This window comes from Hipposideros armiger, unplaced genomic scaffold (assembly GCF_001890085.2).
Source record: "Hipposideros armiger isolate ML-2016 unplaced genomic scaffold, ASM189008v1 scaffold_1492, whole genome shotgun sequence".
NCBI classification, from domain to species: Eukaryota; Metazoa; Chordata; class Mammalia; order Chiroptera; family Hipposideridae; genus Hipposideros; species Hipposideros armiger.
The window spans coordinates 122,023-131,522 of record NW_017732842.1 but is presented as its reverse complement, the minus strand read 5'-3'; the positions used below and the strand labels follow the sequence as shown (position 1 = coordinate 131,522).

The 9,500-nt window shown below is 38.6% G+C and overlaps 1 pseudogene; it reads right to left on the bottom strand.

Moving 5' to 3' along the window:
- Positions 1–4,789: 4,789 nt before the first annotated feature.
- LOC109377666 (importin-5 pseudogene) lies at positions 4,790–8,084 on the bottom strand (annotated as a pseudogene).
- Between the last annotated feature and the right edge of the window lie 1,416 nt (positions 8,085–9,500).

Genomic DNA, 9,500 nt, shown 5'->3' with positions numbered 1-9,500 from the left:
TATTTTGTTTGTTCATTTATTTTTTTCTCTAGATTCCACATATAAGTGAGATCATATGTTATTTGTCTTTCTTTGTCTGACTTATTTAACTTAGCATAAAACCCTCTAGGTTAATCCATGTTGTCACAAATGGTAAGGTTTTATTCATTGTTATAGCCAAGTAATATTCCATTATATGTATATGTACCACTTTTCTATCTCTTGGTCTATCCATGGACACTTACGTTGCTTCCATATCTTGGTTATTGTAAATAATGCTGCCATGAACACAGAGGTGAATATATCTTTTCGATTTAGTGTTTTGATTTCTTTGGATAAATACTCAGAAGTGGAAATTCTGGGTCATAAGGTAGTTCAATTTTAAATTGTTTGAGGAAACTCCAAATCATTTTCTATCATGGCCGCACTAATTTGCATTCCCACAAACAGTGCATGAGGGGTTCCCCTTTCTTCACATCCTCGCCAATACTTTTTGTTTGTTAAATTATTGATGATAGGCATTCTGACAGGTGTGAGGTGATATCTCATTGTGGTTTTAATTTGCATTTCTCTGATGATTTTATATATTAACCTTGTATCTTGAAACCTTGCTATAATTGTTTATTAGTTTCAGAAGTTTTTGGGGGTTGATTCTTTCAGGTTTTCTGTAGAGATGATCAGTCATGTAATCTGCAAAGAAAGACAGTTTTATTTCTCCCCTCCTAATATGTATACCTTTATTTACTCTTCTTGTCTTATTGGATTAGCTAGGACTTCCAGCACTATGTTTGCAAAGCAGTGTTGAGAAGAGACACTGCTCCTTAAGAATGAGTTAAGAAGTATTTCCTCTGCTTCTGTCTTCTGAAAAGATTGTGAAGAATTATTATAATTGTTTTCTTTAAATGTTTAGTGGAATTCACCAGTAAACCCATCTGGGTCTGGTGTCTTCTATTTTGGAAGTTTATTAGTAATTGATTCCGTTTCTTTAATAGATATAGGCCTATTCAGATAATCTATTTCTTTTTGTGTGAGTTTTGGCATATTGTATCTTTCAAAAAATTGGTCCATTTTGTCTAGGTTATCAAATTTGTGGGCATAGAGTTGTTCATAGTTTTCCTTTATTATCTTTTGTGTTTTCATGGAATCTGTACTGATACTTCTGCTTTCATTTCTGATATTAGTAATCTGCATCCTCTCTCTTTTTTCTTAGCCTGACTAAAGACTTATTGATTTAATTTATCTTTTCAAAGAACCAGCTTTTGGTTGCATTGATTTTTTTTCTATTGATTTCCTGTTTCCAATTTCATCGACTTCTTCTCTAATTTTTATTATTTGTTTTCTTCATACTTTGTATTTAATTTTCTCCTCTTTTCTAGGTTCCTAAAGTGGAAGCTGAGATTACTGATTTTCACTTTCTCTTCTTTTCTAATATATGCATTCAATGCTATAAATTTGCTTCTAAGTACTGCTTTTGCTGTATCCCACAAATTTTGATAAGTTTTTTTACATTTTCATTAAGCTTAAAATATTTTTTAGTTTTGCTTGAGAGTCCTTATTTGACCCATGTGTTATGTAGAAGTATGCTGTTTTATCTCCAAGTATTTTGGTATTTTCCAGCTATCTTTGTTATTGATTTCTGGTTTACTTCAATTGTCTTATGTGATTTTTATTCTTTTTTTTTAAGATTTTCTTGGGGAATTGGAGGAGGGAACAGCATTGGGGAAGGGGAACAGACAAGTTGCTGTCCTTTTTTGTTCTTCAGACTAGTTGTGGAGGACGTTGCTTCACTGGCCCATGTTGGTATTGTGACCATTGCACTCTTCCCAGCTGAGGCAGACAGTCGCCGGCCATTGGATGGCCACTCACAGCAGCTCATGGCAGCTCACACTGGCTGCTGGCCACTCACGCTGGCTGCCGGCCACTCATGGTAGCTTACGGCAGCCCAATGCTTCCCCACTGCAGCCTACACCATCACTGGCGACTCACGTCAGCCCAGATTGAGCTGTTGTTCACCATCTTAGCTGTAGAGGGCACAGAGTTACTGGCCCATGTGGGATCTAAACTGACAGCCCTGTTGCTCAGAGCTTCATTCCCCAGCCAACTCTTAACCAACGAGCCACCTGGCCAGCCTGATTTCTATTCTTTTAAATTTGTTAAGGTGTATTTATGGCTCAGACTGTGGTCTATCATGGTGAATGTTCCATGTTAGCTTGAGAATAATGTGTATTCTGCTGTTTTTTGATAAAATAATCTATAGATGTGGATTATAGCCAGTTGATTGATAGGGCTGTTGAGTTCAACTATGTCCTTACCAGTTTTCTGCCTACTGGATCTGTCCATTTCTGATAAAGGGGTGTTGAAGTCTCCAAGTATTAGAGTGGATTCATTTATTTTTCTAGGCAGTTGTATCAATTTTTGCCTCAAATATTTTGATATTCTTTTGTTTTGGGCACAAACACATTAAGGATTGTTATGTCTTCTTGGGGAATTGACCCCTTTATCATTATGTAATTCTTCTCTTTATCTCTGATAATATTCCTTGTTCTGAAATCTGCTTTGTCTGAAATCAATGCAGTATGGCCCATCTCTTAAAACAATCCCACTCTGTGGACTTGAAGATTGCTTCTCCTACAACAGAGATTAAACAACCTTTTCCTAGGAGAGGATGGCACAGAATATTAGATTTTGTATTGTTTCTAAATCAATCTGTGTTCTGCAAAATGCCACAAAAAATGTTTCAAGTCCAGTTGGACATTCCATTCCTGCCTATCAATAGAATGGTTATCGAGATTTGGGAAACTATTGATACCAACTGGTCTATCACATAGTAGCTGGCCCTTGACATGCATTTATAGGATAAATAATTATGAAATTGTACACAATTCATTAGGACACTGTTTGGCATGATTGAACCACAAGGAGTACAGAATTGTGATCCTTGAGGGAAGGAAATCCATGTTATGAAACCAATCTTTGCCACAACTTGCTGACTGGGGGCACATACCAGATGGCGGTACAAAAGGTGGAACCTAAACAAAGCACAGATGTTTCATTAAGTTCAGGAGACTGGGTTTTGCAGCTGCTGAAACACTTAAAATTTATAGGTCTTATTTGGAGAGAAGGGAGCTGTTCTTGTCGTAAGCTGAAGGCAAGGCTCCAAGAAGCCTATGACAGAGCAGCTGCTGTGGGGCTGAATGCTGAGACCTTGCTGAACATTGTGGGCATTCAGTTCAGGTGACACAGAGGACAGGCAATAGGAATAAAATACTCTGCCCTAGAACTATGTTCAAAGCTGATTCATATCCAGCCTCACAAAGAATGAAAGCAAGTCTGACAGACACAAAAGGACCCAAAAATAACTTAACTAGCTGTCAGAACTAAACTGAACAACCTTTATGGGATATGACACAGTGCAAATTTCAAACAATACACTATTCAGAATGTTTTGCACAAAACAAAACAAACAAAAATAACTTCTAGACATACCAAGAAGCAGGAATGTGTGAACCAAAATCAACAAAAACAGCAATTAATAGAAGCTGACCTCAGGATATACAAACAGTTGGAATTACCAGAAAAATTGAAGAAAAACATGCCTAAAGCTCTCTTCACCATCACAACTATCACCACTGATTGGTGTGAATCTATGAGGCCTGTTTAATAACTTGTTAAAGGTAACACAGCCAGTGGTGAAGACAGGACTCTTGCCTGGTGAAGGGGCACTTAGGCTTTCTTGCATGAAGGATAATGGCTTCAAATGGCTTCCAGGACCTGACACAAGTTGGCACTGTAGGCCATGCTTCTCTCCATGTGTGAACTTAGATGCTCTGTTTATGGGTCTTTATTATGTGGAAGCAGCCCCTCAACATAAAGGGGACAAGGTGGGACCATACTGAATGGCCGGCTGTAGTGTGAGAAACAAAGAGGGTCTACACCAAGCTCATTCATGTTGACACACATCACCTTTATTCCCAGCAAAATCTGCTCTCCCTGGCATCAGACTGTGACTTGGCAGTACCTACAATACCATACTAATGAAGTTTTTAAAACCTAAAGCTTTTACAAAATATTTAAATGTGACATTTCCTGCAAAGTTATTTCTTTTCAGGGGATTCTATGAAAAATCTAGTATGCGCATTATGATCCTTCAAAGGAAATTTATAAGGCTAACATCCTCTCCAACTGGCTTTACAAAAAATGTAAGGGAAACATGTCAGGAGAACCATGAGAATCACGAGACAAGTCTCACCGCCCTGTGACAGTCTCCCAGCCCCTGCCTGAATAACAACCCCATGTTCTTCCTGGAACCTGGGTTACTATGATGAAAGAAGGAGTACTGATCTGAGAAGTGATGGACACTGGTAACATAAACAATGATCATAATAATAGCTAACATTTATTACTATATGTCAGGTATTGATAAGGGCTTTAAATAGATTCTCTCTTTTAATTCTCCCAATGACTCTGTGAGTAGGTTTATTATTGAAATTTCACAGGGGAAGCATCTGAAGTTGAAAAAGCAAAAGAAATTCTCTTAAGGTCTTATGGTCAGAAAGTGGGGCACCTAGGATTTGGACACAGATCTGTCTCTAGCATCCTCACCCTTTTTACTATATTAGATCAAGGTAAATACTATTATAATACCGAATGACTCCAATCTACATAAGTATTGAACTTGCATGTGCTATAGCTTTGCTAAGAATTTTAATTTATTAATCTCTTTATTACACTTATAAGGCCTACTATTTTTTTTTTAACGAAGGGTAAACGTTTATTTGGAGTTAGTATTCTGGTGATGATAGAAGGCCCTTCAAGCAGAGTTCAGAAGCTCTTGTATGGCCGCTTGCTGCTCAGGACTGAGCTGTGCTATGCATTCAGTCCAAATCCTCCAGAGTTCTGTACTTGGCAAACTACATTAGCCAGACGTTTGGCACAAAGATCTTCATGTTTAATTGCCTCATGCATTTCTCCTTCTGCAATTATACTGAATATTTTGGGCAGATTGGTATTGTTTGGGCTAAGAACGATTGGATGATTACTTTCAATCAGGTCACACAGATAACTGAAAGTCTGAACAGCTTCTTATTTATCTTCATGTAGTGGAAGCCAAGACAATCAGTGCAGTAGGACTTCTTCCACGTTCACACAGTCAGGCTTGAACTTCATAATTTTCCCTACTGCTGAGATGCAGTTCTCTGTAGCATTGACGTTTTCTTTGGTCTTAGAATTGACAGACTGAATAACTCTTACCAGCAGGGGAAGTGCTTCTGTAAAAAAGGACGATAGTTATCTCCACCATACTGTGCCATGACTCCCAGGCCATTCGCAGCTGCTTGCCTGACTTCTGGGCTGTTGTCACATACATATTGGAGCATTGGCCTTAAGAAATATTCTGCATATTTAAATGAGGCTGGACTACAGTGTTCTATAACATCATCAAAGATGCTCAAGCCCCATTGTCTGTCTGGCCATGGTCTATGCGGATAAATTAGGTTGACAATTAACGGAAGCAGTTGTTCAAACCATGGTAACAACTTTTCCTTGTAGCTACTGAACATTGAGTGTAAAATATCTGACACTTTGGTCAGAATATAAATATCATTATCATCCTCATCTTGTAGTGACTCTTCCACTTGTTCATCATAGTCTTCATCTTGTCTTTCAACTTGCCGCAGTTCTTGATTTTTAAAATGTTCCTCGAGTTTGGCTTTCAGTATGCCTCCCAATTCTTTAAAGTGTTCATTATTAAGGCATCCATCTCCCATGACTTCAAAACACTTTGCAAAAGAATGCATTATTTCTGAGAGGACATCTGAATCTGGTTCTGTGCCAATGACCTTGATTAGAGCATCACACATAAAATGCCATATCTGTGTGAGATACTCAGGACCACGAACTCTTGCACATTCCAAGAGTAGAGGCATGGATTCTGCTGCTGCCACTTGAACACCATCGTGGAAATAAAATTTCAATAAAGGGACCATCAGTTTGAAAACCTGTTCGGTGTATTCCACAAAGCCTTCCTTTAACTCCTTAGCATAGCAAACCAGCATCTCACAAACAGTTTACTTTTCTTCTAGTCCTGCAGTTTTAATACCAAAACTTTGCTGATCACCAAGGTTCACGAATTCCCAACCATCATCATAACTCATATTTTCCATGTCTTGGGTATCTAAAAGGGCTACTTCAGGCTTAATCGAAGCCATCTTCATCAAAGGCCCCATAACCACTGGAAGGTACTGCTGAAATTCTTTGCCAAGGATTTTGCATATTCTGGCCCATGCTGAGATCATGTAAGATATCTGAGGATCGTCATCTTCCATATCACTGAAGTCCGTCTGGGTCTTCAACAACAGTTGCATCACATCTGATGCATCCTGCATGAACTTTTCCTTCCCAACAGCCAAACCAATGAGACTGATGCATTCAATAGTTTTTCCTTTGAGAAGTCTCAGTTCCTTTTTAACTGCATTCTCAACAATGTGCTTTAGTGATGGCATAAATAAATCATAGTAGGGGACAAATTTTTCCTCTGCAGTATCTGCAACTGATGCGATAGATGTCACAACTTGTTACAGAACTAGCTTGGTGCCTTTTTGAATCAACTCTTGGAGTTTAAGTAGCATGATGGAATGCAGATGTTTCACCAGATTATCTAAATATGGAATAAGTAGCGATTTGGGACAGTCCTCAGTGAAGTTAATGAGAGCAGCAGCGGCATGGGCCTGCATGCGTTGGTTGCCCTGGTCTTCCATGGTCTGCAGCAGCGCTGCAATCACCTTCTCATGGAAATTCTTTTGGAAACCAGGTGCAAAATCTGTGGCCATCTGTCCCACAGAATTACAGGCTGCATACCTTACTCTTGGATGAGGCTCCTGAAGAAAAAGCAAAACAAAATTTACTATCTCATTTAGAATTCCTTCCATTTGCTGGTGGCATCCTTCACCAATGGCAGATAAGGCCATTAATCCTGCATGCCGATATTTTCAGTCAGGATTTTGAAGCATCTGCATAATGTGTTCCTTGATCATTGGCAAAACAAGCTTTCCACCAAGTCCACAAGCCATTTGGTCTAAAGCACTCTCGCCAGCAACTGCATTGCTGTCAAAATCATCATCTTCCAACTCATCTGCATTTGCCCAGTCCTTGTCCTCTTCCAGGTCAACCATCATTGCTAACATCTGAAGAATAGTCTGTGCAACAATATTGGTATGTTTTCTTAACATAGCAGCTGCAGTCTCAGAGAGGGTCACAATTACTTCAAGGGTAAGCTGGCATTGCATATTATTGAGGCTAGTGTCTCCACACAACTTTAGACTTAGTTGTAAAGTAGCTTCCAAATAAGGATGCAAATATTTTGGAACAGTATCTGCAATCTCAACAAGGGATTTTAGAATGGAATCATCATTCTGGTAGCACGAGTCATTTACAGCCTGTAAGATCCCAGGTAACAAGTCTGCAAAATGTTTGAACAGAGTAACATTATGCTCATTTGCAAGTATAAAAGCAGCTGTAGCTCTAGCAGATAATGTTCTGATTGATGGATGTTCCTGATCTTGCATACACTGAACTAACATCCATTTGATGACGTCTAAATAGTGCTGCTGCTGGTTCCCAAAAATTCCAGGAAAATTCCAGAAAGTGTGAAGGGCAGCTTCTCACAGTCACATATTTTGAGAGCTGACTGAATCAAAAAGGAACTTCAAACCTTCAGGCCATTGGTTGTTGCCATCCTCATCTATTAAATTCCTGGCCAGCTCTGCGGCAATATCACAATTTTTTTTCCTCATGCTAGACTGTGTTTCCATTTGAATAATCATTAGTAGTTCATTCTTGATGGCAGTCTGGACATCAGAAGGAAGAGTTGGGTAGACTTCATCAAATGCAGAGGACAAAAGGCGTCTTAGGAGAACAGCAGCCATTTGTCTAGCCTCCTCAGCAGCTGTTGTATTTCTGATAGCTTGTAAGAGGAATGTGATCTTTGACTGGCCTGGGATATTCTCATAGGTTTCCTCTGCCTGTTTCCGGACCACATTGTCGGGGCTGAGCAGGTTTCCCAGAAGCAGGTAGAACTGAAGCTGCTCCACTGTGGCCGCCGCCATTGCGCTAGGCGTGAGAGACAGAAAGAAGGAGGGAGGGCCCTACTATTTTTTTAATTAAATCATTATATATCAATAATTATATTTTAAAATTAAAAGTTACATCATTTCCATAAGTGAAAATTCCTCATCACCTGTCATAAATAACAAGTGAACATAAAAAAATTTAAGTTAGACAAAATGTATATTTTACAAATTATTAAATATGTACTAACATTTAAAATGGTTCATTCAAATGTGTCACTGATCTCATTTTCTGTGCCATCTGGGTTGGGTATAACTTTATCAATGTGAGGCAGTCGTTTGTAGCCAAATTCCATCTGGCTATATGGAAGAAATTTAGTTTCTGGGAATACAAAGCCGGGAATAATGGTGACTATACAAGGTATTGACTTCCCTTGTAAGGAACTGACTCGGTGACAAGGTGGCTTTCCCCATGCATCCTTTGAGCCATGCCTTTTTGAACTATGAGAATTAGTTTGTGGAAGTTTTCCTTACCAGTCTAGGATACATGGATTCACCAGTGACCTGAATAGAGGCCATGTTAATTTCCTCTATAGACCCAGAGCCTTGCATAGTATTTGGGGAACACAAAGTTCTCAATAAATATTTGTCAAATAAATTCTCCTGAGTCTTTGAAAATTCTGTTCCTTCTTGGAATGCCAGTCCCACAGATTTGATAGCTGCTAAACTCCAATCCAACTCATCCTTATAAACCAGGTACAAGCGCTTCTGACTCCTTCAGGAAGTTGTTTGTAGTTATTTGATTCCTCCTCTGTGTCCATTAAATATTGTCCATAACTTTATCATAGGTATTGTGGTATTGCTTTAAGGCCTGTTTCCCCCACCAGACTCTGAGCTTTTCATATTAGTGACTATTTCTAGTTCATCTTTGTGAAAGTTCTTCCATTTCTATAGCATTTTTTATTCTTCTAAATAATGTTATGTGTTGGTTCTTATTTTCCAAACCAGATAGGAGTTCCTGTGGTATAAAGGAGCCTGACTATCCATTTTGTATATCATATGATTCTTCAGCCATCAGCCCTGCTCCTAAGAGCCCCACTATGTCCTTCTACCATCACTTTGTTCTGGACATTACCAAAATCTTAAGCCTCAGTTAAGCATCTTACTTTCCCCAGGTCTCTCTTGTTTAAGATTTTTATTAAATATCACTAACATACAATATTATATTAGTTTTAGGTGTACACCATAGTAATTCAACATTTATATACCTAAAGAAGTGATCACCATGATAAGTCTAGTAACCATATGACACCATACCATACTACCACAATATTATTGACTATATTCCCCATGCTGTACATTATATCCCCATGACTTTTTTGTTTTATATCTGGAAATTTGGACCTCTTATTCCCCTTCACCTTTTTCCCCCTTTAAAAAATCTTCAATTATAGCTGA